Source organism: Solenopsis invicta, chromosome 3, assembly GCF_016802725.1.
Source record: "Solenopsis invicta isolate M01_SB chromosome 3, UNIL_Sinv_3.0, whole genome shotgun sequence".
In the NCBI taxonomy this organism is placed as follows: Eukaryota; Metazoa; Arthropoda; class Insecta; order Hymenoptera; family Formicidae; genus Solenopsis; species Solenopsis invicta.
In genome coordinates, this window is record NC_052666.1 from 26,538,940 (window position 1) to 26,552,624 (window position 13,685).

General features: G+C 38.6%; 1 protein-coding gene across 1 annotated transcript in view; it reads right to left on the bottom strand.

Moving 5' to 3' along the window:
• The window catches only part of LOC105207913 (titin homolog), a 46,987-nt gene extending 34,450 nt beyond the window's left edge, over window positions 1-12,537 (bottom strand). Inside the window, exon 1 of the mRNA XM_026133145.2 lies at window positions 12,318-12,537. The gene's annotated coding sequence lies outside the window, so the exon portion shown is untranslated. The remainder of the gene's footprint in view (window positions 1-12,317) is intronic.
• Between the last annotated feature and the right edge of the window lie 1,148 nt (window positions 12,538-13,685).

A 13,685-nucleotide genomic window follows, 5' to 3' on the forward strand; every position in this document is an offset into this window, starting at 1 on the left:
AATAATAACATCATTGTGACGATAATAAATTGCTGAATGCATCCTTGTGAGATAGAAAAAAATCCATATTACTTCATCGTCGACTGTGATTATCGCGAGAAAATCATTTTTAAATTATTAAAACAACGACGAGTACGCGAGAGACATAAAAACATTTATAATGGCCGTCGTATAATCATATGAGACATTTCTTTCATATTTATAAAAAAACGCATATTTATATTATAGCATCAAAGATTAATACCATCGAGATTATCGGTATTCAACTTCTGCTTCTGACAAATATCGCCTTTGAACAAAGTGAAATACTTGTCAGGTTTGTATTAAAAGTTAAAAAAGCGACCGACAAGAGCCACCGTGGGTACTTATCGATTATTATTCGAGGAAAGAGAAGCTACTGAGAAAATACTGATAATCCCCGAAGATAAAATTATCTCGCTATTATTTAATTTTGTCGACTCATCAACAGGCTTGCACTTAATCAAAGATTATTTTGGAGCCGTAGTCATTATCTACGACGATAACAATGTTGTTGGATTGCATTTGAGTATTCACGATTATGGCACTAAACGAGTACAATTAATTCTTTCATGTTGCGGTACGTTAAGCTGCTATTTTGAGAGAATATCGGCACACAAAGCAACGGGAGATAAATCGTTAATCAGAAATTTAATATACACACACCGGCTCCCTACACTATACGCGGGCATTAAACAATAATTTCGTCGCCTAGCAATATGTATTAATACGAGATTTATTATTAATACATGATAATTTCACGTAAATGAGTTAAATTCATTATCGCGTTTTATCGTTTTAATTACGATAAACAATTTCATGTGATTGCCATATTCGTTTTTGCAATTTTCTCTCAATTCTTTCTTCCATCTCTTTCTCCTTCAAGATTCGAGAAAGCAAATCGTCAGTCGGAATATTGGCAATTACTGTCTAACGAGAGTTGGGAAATTGATAAATTAATTCTCGATTTAAATAACGCTAATTACCCCGATCTTTTATCCGCTAGGTCTCCGAAAGTCCCATATTTCCTTTTTATTCGGCCCTACTTGTAGATGCGCGTCCCAAAGGACGTAATAAATCTCGACAAAACTGTGAAACCCTATTTAGGAAAGTTTGGAAGAGCCATAACTTTCTCGCGTCTTCCTTATGGGTTTTCCTCGATTCTTCCTGACTACGCGCTCCCCCGGCGCTTTCCCCAGGCTACGAGCATCGATCGACGTATTTCCATGGCAATGTAAACGTAATCCAAGCGTGCATAATTAATGTGTTGCTTGCTCCATGTTATAGAACACATACTTGTTGATATGTCCATTTACGTATGTCATGTTCCTTAATCATCTATCGCGAATCGGAGGCTTGTTATTATCACACACAAAAAAGAAATGAATTCTTAATTCATGTGTACTTTCATTCTTGAATGCTATTTGTTCTCATTCAAGTATAAAATGTTCTCTTCAACTACAACTGTTAACTTGCATCAATGATAAGTAGATCTGTGCAAATTATATCTATTTTATCCTTAAGATCGTATTCTCGTTTCTAATATTATATTATTCTCACAACAAACTCAATCGCATTATTTGAAAGCTATTTATTCTTGGATTAAGAATTGAAAGTGCGCTCGACTTACGTTCGAAGCTCACTTGTTTCGCGTTCGTGAGCAACAGTGTGCACGAGAGCCCGGTGGATTCTAGTATCAATCAAGATGATTCAACGATTATGAAGTAAGCGAGGATAGTTTCGTAAGTGAAATATTATATTTATGAAATATACCTCCAAAATGTGATTCAAACTTTCAAAGATAAGTAAAATGTTCAGCTCATTCTATCTAATCTATGTTTTAATTAACAGACGGCCGACTTTGTCACAGCGATAGAGAAAGGCCGGGGTTGCTTGTACGTACACACAGGCGGATCTGCCACGGTGGATCTATTGCGGTGGATTTGCTACCCACAGGTAACATGTGTGATATGAGCAATGAATCCGCCGCAGCAGATCCGCCCGCGATGAAGAAAAAATAATCCTAATGCAAGCATATTTAGCGTTGAACGGGCACAACTCTATTCTTTAAATAAGGTAAAATTTGTTTTTAACTAAAAACATCTTTTCACTTTGTTTTAAAAATAACGTAGTATTCTTTATCGGAGATTATTTATTCCTAGCGCTATTCTAAGCATAAAATATTCTTGATTAAAGCATATTTGCATTTCTTTTAAGAATTCATTTTTTTGTGTGATTGGATATAAATTATATGAGCTACATTTTCTCAAAACTTGGCTCTCCACAAATCTGGATTACCTTGACCCGACCCGTTATTCTCGAAAACGCCTCTTTCCAAAGATGCACGGGGAAAGAAATATTACTTGTCGAGAATAATGTGCGTTAAGGAAACACACACTATCCGCATATACATATAAACTAACCACAGCACGACGACGAGGCGACAATGGTACCGCAAATTATGTTTACTTCTACGTAACTAATAATTATCACATTTGTTATTCAAAAATTACCACGTTACGTCGATGAATTCATTGACTCGAGCGACATTGACAAATGCGTACATTCGAGAGTAATATGAATTTTGATAGTTATAGAATTTTGATAGAACGTTAAATTTGCTATTAGAAATCGGGAATTTTCGTCAGCAAAAAGATTCGATTGTTCGAACTTAAATTATTAAATGTTAAAGGATCAAATTTAACTTTCGAGTTAAATAATAGTTGGTTATTTTTAACCTCCACGTGTGTAGAAATTTATTATTTTGACACAAAAACATCTGTGATTGAATTGCTTAATTTTAAAACAAGCGGTGTTCATATTAACGTACGTACGTACTGAATAAACTAAATTTGAGTTAAATTTAATACATTTCTAAGTTAAATATGTTCAACTCTGCTGTTTTAATTCAACTAACAATACATTAAGCAAGAACAGTGGCGATACAGGAAGGATTAAAAAATAATTCAATGACAAATTGAGAACAAATCGACATTATGAATTTAACAGTGTAACTATTAATTTTTAACAGATCAAAATTCTCAAATACGGTCCGTTTCATCACTGCTCAACATGTTGTTAATTAAATAACGTAATTAAACAATTTAATTAAGAAATGCATTAAATTTGACTCAATTTGATTTAAATGTAATACATTTCAAATTTAGTTTAGTATATTCGCGACCTTCTGCGCTTCTCGTCCGTACAATGTTAAAAATCGGTAGCAGAATTTAATGTAATGTAACGGAAGCAAATTTCAAACAGATACATTAAAAACATTTAATGTACATTTAATGTAAATTTAATGTTGTCAAAAGTGCACTAAATTTCATGCACATGATTTTCAGTTACAGATACATTAAATTTAATGTGTAACTTAAAAATACATTGAATTTCATTTTTAACAATGTACCTTTATTTCGCTTGCACTCCACGCTGTAAATTTCACAGTATCGAATTTTATTTAATTTGAGTAATTTTTAATCATTCTTATAAGTCACTATTGCTCTTATTCAATACGTCGTTAATTTAAGATAATGAAATTAAACTCAAGAAACATCAAATTTGACTCAGATTTAGTCTATTATTCACTAAGTGCGCACGTTAATATAGACACTGCTTGAAAATGAAGCAATTCAGCCACAGAAATGGGTTGATTGCACGAAGTTGTTCTTCTAACTACATGCTTTGTGTCAAGACAAATTTTGACACATATGGAAGTGAAAATAATAACAAAATGTCATTTGAACAATATATCGTGATGATGGAGCATACAAGTCTAGCCGGATGCACTTGCTAAAGTCATAGTTTGTTTACACGTCTACTAAGACAAAATATAATTTAATATTTATACAAAAGCTCATTACGTTCGACATTCGTCAGGTCATCCTTAGTGTTCTATCTACAGTGAAATTTAAAAAAAAAAAAAAAGCAATCGCATCTGGTTAATTGTCTAAAATGTTATTTAATTTAAGGGATTGGTTTAAATTTGACTTTTCAACAGTGCAACAATAAAGAGATAGGAGTATTATATAATCAGGCATAGTTTGATCCTGTGGTAGAACGCGATTTTTCATCAAATCGGATCGGTGAAACGCAGCGCTGCATTACGGCGAAATCGCCTCTGCTAGCTGCGCTAACAGCGAAACGGTCTCGCGGTCGCAAACATCGCCTCGGTCGCGCGCACGAGTCCAGTTGACCTACTTGCAACGGCGACGTCGACGTCGACGTCGTCGGCATCGCGCCTCTCTATCGTTGACGCCTAACAGAGAGATCCATTGCCGACACGAGCGAGCTTCGCTCTCGCACTTCAATCCCGAACGTCATTCCGATGTGTGTGACGTCACAAACCGCGTATATCGTGCGCTTAGATCTACTCGCAGCACGCGAAATGCTTTCGAAAAGCTCGCTAAAATCGATATCGCGCTGTCGAGGATTTACGTAACGTTTCTAAATCGACTGCAAGCTTATCTAGAAGAAATGACCGATATTTTGCGGGTAGAAACCTTCATAACTAGAATTTCTTCATTTCTTCTTTTTCGTACGTAACGACTTCTCGCGCGCGAATTCCACATTTGTTTTACTACTTCGATATAAGCTGAACATCTTCCACATTTTCTCAATTTCAGATTTTATTTCCTAATAAATTGCTACGATAATTATAATATAATTGTAATATTTTCATTTCTATTTGACATATCGTTCCGTTGAGACACTAAGAGAAAAAATAGTTGCACTTATTATAATTGAACCACAATTTATAGTCATTTTCAGTGTACTTATATTCTTTTAACCATGCAAATTATAGTTACTGGTTATTACTACATAAGTGAATATTAAGAACATAATTATATTCATTATAATTGTTATTACATTTACTACGTAAAAGTGATTATTTTATTTTAATCATCCGTCTTAAATATCTTGATATTCTTTTATATTAAGAATTTAAAATTATCATAATTTATAGTAAAATTTTTGCATAGTAGTTAAAACTATAATCAGAAGATTATATTATTATTAACATTATGATAAGTGAAAACTGTGAAAATGGAGCTCCTTATCATAATTATTTTCTCATTCAATTATGGTCATAAATACCAAATACCTTTTTCTCTGCAGAAAAGTGAGACATCCCGCAATTAGCACTTTTCAGAGCATTTTAAAAATTCTGCATTGGAACGTTTCAATTAGAATGAATATGCATAGGTTCACTTTTTTCCATGTTATACTTTCACACACACAATTATAATGAATTTTTGAAAACTATTTCACAATTTTGCAATTTTTAGGATCTATTTCTTTTCATTTAAAAAATGCTAACGCTTTACTTATGTCACTTTTTAAGTAATAAAACATTTATAACTCAAATGCTATTATTTGCATTCCAAATTGCTCTCGCATTGTAAAAATCATTTAATGTTAGCGTAAAATTAAATTTACGGCTTTAAACGAGACATATATTATACATTTTTTGTGTCTAATTATCTTTCCATATATATATTTTTTTTCCTTTATAGAATCAAGAAAAGCTATTATAAGAGGACTTTATGTTAAAGTCTATTTCAACAAATCCTTTTCTTTTCAAATCTTCTAATTCTTCTAATTTATCAAAATAAAGTTACTTGCTTCGCAATTAAAGATTCGAATGCACGGCAGTAATCCGTCGTGCTCCGAGAAGCGTTGTAGAAGGAAAAAGATTTCGGACTGAATGCGATGTCGGTGCAGCGGAACCTACGTTTTTTTCCTTTTTCAACGAGACGGCTTTGAGAAGCCATGCTCGGCCGGCAAGATTGGTTTACCGTCCTTCGTCTAACGTCGTATAACGTGTAAAACGTGTTGACGGGAACGAAGCGAGCGCGCCTCGCGTGCGTCCTGATTCGCTTTCTAACCCTTTACGATATCGAGGTGGACTTCATCTAGCAGGATATGACGACACATGCCTCTCCCAAACGATCCACATAACATGCAATTATAACTCCCAAATTGTAATATTCCTAAGCCGATGGCAAGCTGCACAGAGGAAAATGTCATTCCCCTCGCATGCTAAGAGAAAAAAGAATTACCAAATCTTCAGTTTTCTTCTTTTGAGTAATGGTTATCTTTATAAAAACTATTTTCTTGCGCGGACAAAAAAGATTAGTTGCAGTTAGTTGTAGCAACAAAAATCTGTGTGGGGTGCAACTAAATTTTAGCTATGTACAATTGAAATCTAGCGCAGATTTTTGATGCTGCAATCAATTTTTTCTTTCGTGTGACAATAATCTCAAAATACATTTATTATCATTTACTTGAGACAAGTAATATTTGATGAAAATAAATCAGAAATATAAGAAATATGTATTACTGTAGTGAATATATTCTGAAGTATATATATTTCTTAAACATTACTACTCAAGTAAATAACAAGTTTTAAGATTATTATCAGGAAAACGTTTATTAACCCTCCATGGTCCATCCAGGGATTTAAAGACAAAATTTCCATTTAGAATTATTCTGCTTGAAATTCGACACGTATAAAAAAAAAAGTGAAAATCGTTACCGGTTAAACAATTGTGAAATCGTATTTTGGAATGTTGAAGAAGAGTGCCAAAATTTTTTTTCAGATTTTTTTAGAACCCAATTATTCTCCTTCGAATTCGAACACATACAAAATAACGGAAAACGTTTCGGATTAAACAATTGCAAAATCGTATTCTGGAATGTTGAAGGAGTGTGCTAGAATTTTTTTAGATTTCTTTTTAAGCCCAAAAACCCTTTCGAAAACGCTATCAGACACCAGATAACCCGGGCGAGGAAAGCAGTGACAAAAACGCTGTACCACGGAGGGTTAAAGATAACGGTTACTGTGCGAATCTAAACGAAAAAAAAAAAGTAAATTGAATAAACGCTTCTCTCAGTAGTCTTTCGTGTGTATGAATAACGAACCGCGCTACGCGACACGGTAAAGTAAAAATAATGGAGCGCTGACTATCGATTTATTTCTGTGAAAGGTGTCGCGAAAGATTAATAACTTGGGACAGAAACACGAGATGTATCCACGATGCAGTTTGACGATTTCGCGCTTAGGGGCTTCGTCGCTACGGTTTCAGCGGTAGCCAAACAGCCGGAGGGATTAGGAATTACGATGTAAGACGAGTAATACAATTAAATGCGAGCGATTTACGAAAACGTAAAAGAGTCGCGGAACAATGTTCAACCATCGAATAATTGAAAAGACCTTTCGAGGAAGAAGTTGAAACTTATCGGAACTCCTGATAATCGAGTTATCGACTCGCCTTATAAAAATTCGATGAAACGAGACCAGTCCGATTCACTTCGAGCTCGTGCGACGTTTCATCTGAAGCAGCGACAGTTTAGCTCGATCGTATACGCCAACGACGACGTTCTTCCATTGTTCGTGTCTCGATCTGTGTCGCGGCTGGCGTTTTTACCTTGGAAACGATCTAATTATCGTCGGACAATGACGAGCACCGTTCAAACTGATATCGAGCTATTACGAGATAGGCTCGCGAAGCTAATAGCGTTATAATGGTTTCTCGAATCGCACATACCTACTGATTACGATCACTCGATCATATCGATAAGGTCGATCACCTGGACACGCGTACGAAATGCCGGAATCGGGGAGACCCAAGGCGGAAAAGCCGCCGCCGGCGTCGGCGGCGTTCACGATGGAACGAACCACCATGTTAGCGTCGACTCGGGGGGTCAGGCTCGTCCTACTGCGCAGTAACGCCATCGAAAAGCTTTACTCCACTTTTGCTGACGAAACCTCGCCGTTGGTGTCCCTTCATTAGCGCGCGCGTTCGTAGAACCGTCCACTTTTGCCCTTAAATCCGGGAGACCGAGCCGAAGAGGAAACACGAGCTATTTTAATGTAATATTTCGCGCACATTACGAACGTGAAACGACGACGGGAGGCGAGGATCCATGTTTGGGTGAAATTGTAGTAAATGAGTCAGTAGGGTAACTTGAATCAATAGAGAGGGCCTAGAGTCGTCCTGCGTTGCTGGGTTCAGTCATCTAGCGGTCATCCCGACGTTAGACCTGCACTTTCTGACCGAATTTTCTGCACGGTTCAACCTTTTTCCTTTTTCTTCTCACGTTGAAGAAAAAGAGAGAAAAGGTGAATCGTATAGGAAGTTCAGCTGAAAAGAACAGACACGTTATCTCGCGAGATAATAACGTTGCTACTTCTTCCTTCTCCCTTTCCGCTTACAAAACATGTTTAGCGTTGAATGTAGTTATTGATACATAACGATTTTCAATGCTGTTAACATTTAAGAAACTAAAATTGCACTCAAATGATCAAGAATTTCCAAAAGTTAAAAAACACAATTACAGAAAAAATTAAAAATAATTGTGATGTTCAATAATAGAGTATATAGATTCTAAGGAATTTCTTTCTTGTGATTAATAATTATTTTAAAAGTGATTTAGATGATGTTTAGTTCCTTTCTTATCTTCAATTTATTTCTGATTTGAGCCCCATTAAAAACACAAGCCTTTAATAAAGCCTAACGTCTCTCTCTCTCTCTCTCTTTCTCTCATTGCAGAGTTAAAAAAATTTTTTTGTTTATTTACAAATTTTCTATTATGAAAGTTAATTTAACTCTGTATTGATTAAAATAAACATTTTGTACTTGATTGAAATACACATTTTATTCTCACTTAGTGCAATTTACTTAAAATATCTCTATAGAGTTTATTAAAAATAAAATAAGTTAGGTGAACCTCATTCGACTCAGGTACCTTATTTTCTTCTACTTGTATTTTAGCTTAGAGCGCAAAGCGTTAAACCTTTGATTAGTATTATAGTCTAAAATATTGATATTTTGCGTTTTCTACATGTTCTTATCTCTAATATGTATTATTGTCTTAAGAGGAATATATCCCGGGGCGCAAAATAAATAACGATTCATCATCATCATCATCATCATCATCACCATCACCTCACTTGTCGCGTTTTTCGCGGAACTGCGGGATAGTTCACTGAGTTGAATCATTTCGCCGTTTTCATTTTCCTTCCCAAAATGAAGAGAAAGACAGAGAGAGAGATTGGGCAGACACGGCGCCGTTGCACCGAGCGTTGTGCACTTACCGCGCGATCAATCGTGTCTCGAACGACGACGTGCTCGCCCCGGATCGCCGCGTTTTCTTCCGCGGGCAACTGTTACGCGACACACTTACGTGCCCCGCGACGCGGACGCGGCAGCGATGGACTCGACGCGCCGAAAATTCCACCGACCCTAGGCGCGCGACTCCACCGTCTCGCGGTGAGCGGCATTTCGGGCATTTCGTGGCGAGGCACACACCGCACAGAGCTCCGACGACGCGCTTCGATTTCGAGGAGAGGAGGTGCCGCATGGAGAGAAATGGACAGTTTATGTTCATTTTCACCAATGTAGATTAACTTTGGTTTCTCGGTTTGATTTACTTCAGCTTTTCCAACAGTGTTGGAACATTAAGAATGTCATGAAATTCAATGTATTTTTAAGCTAAGCATTGCATTTAAAGCACATTAAATTTAATGTATCTTTATAATTGAAAAGTGTGTGCGTGAAATTTAGTGCATTTTTTACAACATTAAATGTTTTTTAATGTACCTGCTTGAAATCTGCTTCCGTTAAAATACATTAAATTCTGCTAACGATTTTTAACAGTGTGGTTCTAAAAATTAGAATAAGATGAAGAGTAAGTTAAACTGAGATCAACATTAATCTACATTGGTGGAAATGGATATTATTAAGTGCTCTAGAGCAAACCCTTTACATTGAAAAAAGTGCTGTAATATAAATTAAAAGCTAGTTTGATTCAATTAACATCGAATCACACGCTGTCTCAAGAAATAAATAGATGATTCACCTAAATTTTATCCATTCAACTATATTTGTTATTGTTATTATTTTTAATCTTTTTAAAAAGAAATAAAGTAGGAACTTTCAATAATTAAAAAATATACAAATAAGAGTTAAGCGCAATTATTGAGGTGTGACGGTTTAAGGATGTATAAGACATTTCTCAAAACAGAGAAAATTCTGAAAATTATATAAAAATTACAGATTGTTTTATATTGCATTAGAAAGTAATGGAAAAAATTTGGTGGTAGCGATTTTCTATCTGGATAAAAAATTATTTTAATAAGAAATAGATATATGTTCCAATAAAAATGTAATTAATAATAAAATAATGAAATAAGAAATAATAAAAAAATCTAAATTTTTATATTAAGTACTTTCAATTTTCAAGATAAATTATCTGAAGTTTCATTGCGATGCAGCTAGAGACCAGTTCTGTAAAATAAATAAAATTTATTTATTTTCAAAATAACTAGACAGACAATCACAATAAAACTTTGTATCATCTTGAATACCTAAAGTACACAAAAAAATTTAGTTTTAAATCAGCAACTCATTGTTTCATTTATTATACATATAAGCAAGAATATAAAGTCTACTTGGAAGATTTTATATTCTTAAACAAACATAATTTGTTTATGTGAAGAAAAGTCTTTTGTAAGCAAGTTATGTTTGTTTAAAATTATAAATTTTTCCAAGAAGATTTCATATTCTTGCTTATGAAACAATAAATTATTGATTTGATACCAACTTTTTTTTGTGTACTTACACAAAAAATTGAGATCTTTCTTAATGTCATAAATAAATAATTTATTTATAACAGGAAAAATAGAGCAAGTAAACTATAAAAATATGTTATTAAATAAATATATAATTTTATTCATACAACTTTTATACGTATATAGCTTATTTGAAGTGTTAATATTAAACACATTTTCAAATTTCGTTTACTTTGCGGAGACTGTATGTCTGATACATCCTTAATTTTAAACAATCATGAAAAGACTACATTAAATAGATACAAATGTTTCAACTCTATCTGGAGTAATCCTACAGTGTACAGTGTGACGTGAAACAAGTTGAAATAAAATCCTAAAATGTCCTGTGCTCCTATTGGAAGCAGAATGTTACAGATACTTCGTCCATTGAATGACCAAATGTCGTCATATACAAAAAAGTGCATTCTAGGTGCCGTGAATCATTGTAATGATTTAAGAAATAAATATATAGCTTAATTAAACAAAGCGTAAATAAATTTAAACGTCAAATAACTTTGTCGAGCTTTCGTTAAGACATTCAAATAACAACTCCCAGCAACTTTAATCTTTTTTTGTTTAATTAATAGTGTTATTGAATTGATGAGTTATTTGCAATTAAACCGATACCGTTGATTCAACAGCATTTTTTTCGCTGTGTAAGAACAAACGGAATAATGCAGGAAGACCGCATACAGGGATAAAAAGCGAAATAATGTAGTTATAAGTAAAGAATTACGCATATAAGACTGATAATTTAAAATAAAAATAAAATAAAGAGAGAAAGAGGATCTCGCGCCATGAACTCTCTTGACGGCAGCCGACGGCAACGGGGCTTTTCCCCAAAATCGATACCTCCGGCGCGGGTATCGGTTTCTCGCGCCTGAAATGCCTCGCCGCGTGCGAATCCAATCTCCGGAGGAGATTCATTCGTCGGCGGGAAAGCTCCGGAACGGGACTCGAGCGGCGCGAGGACGAACGCTCGTTCGCGACACGCCGACGGAAGGAACGGATCGCCAGCAGATGTAAGACACGCCGTCGTCCGTCGGCGGCGGCAGCGGCGGCGACGGCAGCCACGGCGGTCACGTACGCCGAAGGAATCGATAGATAACGAGCGGCGCGCGATTTCCCCGCGGGTGCAATATTCATTCCCGGACAACGCACAGACGACGTCTCTCTCGAGACGAAATCGAGCCGCCGTTGTCTTCCTGCGTTCCGCGCTGCCGTGGCGCGAGGAACTGACGGAGGAGCACGGGCGTTAATGCACGCGCGAGGAGAGGAAGAAGCCGAGCGGTACGCGCGTTCGCGGCCAGAAGTGCAGCGGAGAAATTATTATTCCACTGGAAGAGCGTATCTCGAGTCGGGAGGGGCGAGGGGGTGAGGGAGAAAGGGAGAGGAGAGAAGCGGTTCGAGCGCGCGGATCTCGACCATAAATAATCCGGAGCAAAGGAAAACGAAATAAAGAAAAAGAAAAGAAAAACGCGGGCCGGACGGATGAGATCTCTCGCTCTCTCTCTCTTTCTCTTCCTCGTTGTGACCTCTGTGGGATTTCGAGACGCGATTCGGCGACGACGATTCGGAGCGAAACAGCGCCGGAGCTCGCTGCCGTCGGCTCCGAGTCGCGGATGAATAAAGATTCCTCGCTCAACCTGGCGAGTAACGTAAACACCTTCGTTATACTCACAGCATCTCGCAGGCGGTGGCATCGTCGGCGAGGCGCATCGCGACGGCGACAGCGGCTCCGGCGAGGCAGCACGGCGGTAACAGCGGCGGCGACGGTGGCACAGCAGCGGCAACAGCAGCAGCAGTCAGCACAGCGGGCACGCGGCAGGCTGCTCCGGCGTATAGCCACAACGGCGACGACGGCAACGGCAGGGCACAGCACTGGAGCAACGCACATGTCACTGTCACCGGCGAGCGGGCGTTTTTGGCAGCGCGGCGAGTCCAGGAGGCGCGGCTCGTGGACTCGACGGGTGGTCGGTCTCTCTCTCTGGTGCGGACACACGATGATGACGATGACGGCAACGACGATGACGACGACGACGACGACTCGACGACACGACACGACACGACACGACACGACGCGGTGCAGGCGGTGCAGGCGGCGCAGCGCGGCGCGACCCGACGGCCGTCGACGAGAAACCGACGCGGGACAGAGGAGAGAACGCGCGAGGGAGAGAGAGAGAGAGAGAGTGACGGACAGAGAGAGGGAAGGGAGGGGGAGAGAGGTAGAGGGAGAGAGAACGAACGAGCACGATGGGGGAGAGACAGGGAGAGCGCGATGGTAGAGAAGGGAGGAATAAGAGCGCACGTCCGCTGTACGGCGGTAGGTTTCCTACTTCCGGCCGTTCGTGCCTTCTCTCGAACCTCCTGGTTGCACTCTCTTCTCGGTCTCTTCGCGGCACTGTGCACGACCGCGGTCGATGTGGACGGACCGCGGTCCTCGAACGTGACCCTAAACGTAACGTCCGCGCCCGCCGAAAACTCGACGACTCTCTCTTCTTGCGGCGCAAAGCGCGACGGACGGCGATGGGCGGCGCAGGGAGACTAGACAAGAGACAGAGAGGGAAAGATAAAAAGAGAGAGAGAGAGCGCGGCGGGTGTGAGCGCGCTTTGGCTCTCTCTCCGCTTACGCTTGCGATCGCACGTAAGTCCTGCGAACCGACACGATGCAACCGAGATCCCTGACTGAGCAGCCGTCGCCCGTGGAGCCTTGCCCCGCGAGGCGGCAGTGCTGGCCACTGCTGGCAACCGTTGTCGGAGCGCCGACGAAAGTCACCACCGCAGGGGTTCTCATCCGTCCTTTACGTTTTCCCTCTTCTTTTTTCCTTCCGCTCGCTCGATTACGCATTATCGACGTGACAATAGAACAATTTATGAAATTTAAAAATTCTCGATAATACTTTGAGATGCGACATATACATCTTTAAGCAATTCTGTCGGTTGAATTAATCGCCGAGAAAGTTAATCGAGTTTACAATTGGTCACTCGTCCCAATTACATCTCGCCATCCTTAAAACGGCGACGCACGTCGCAACGAAGAACCGCTGCA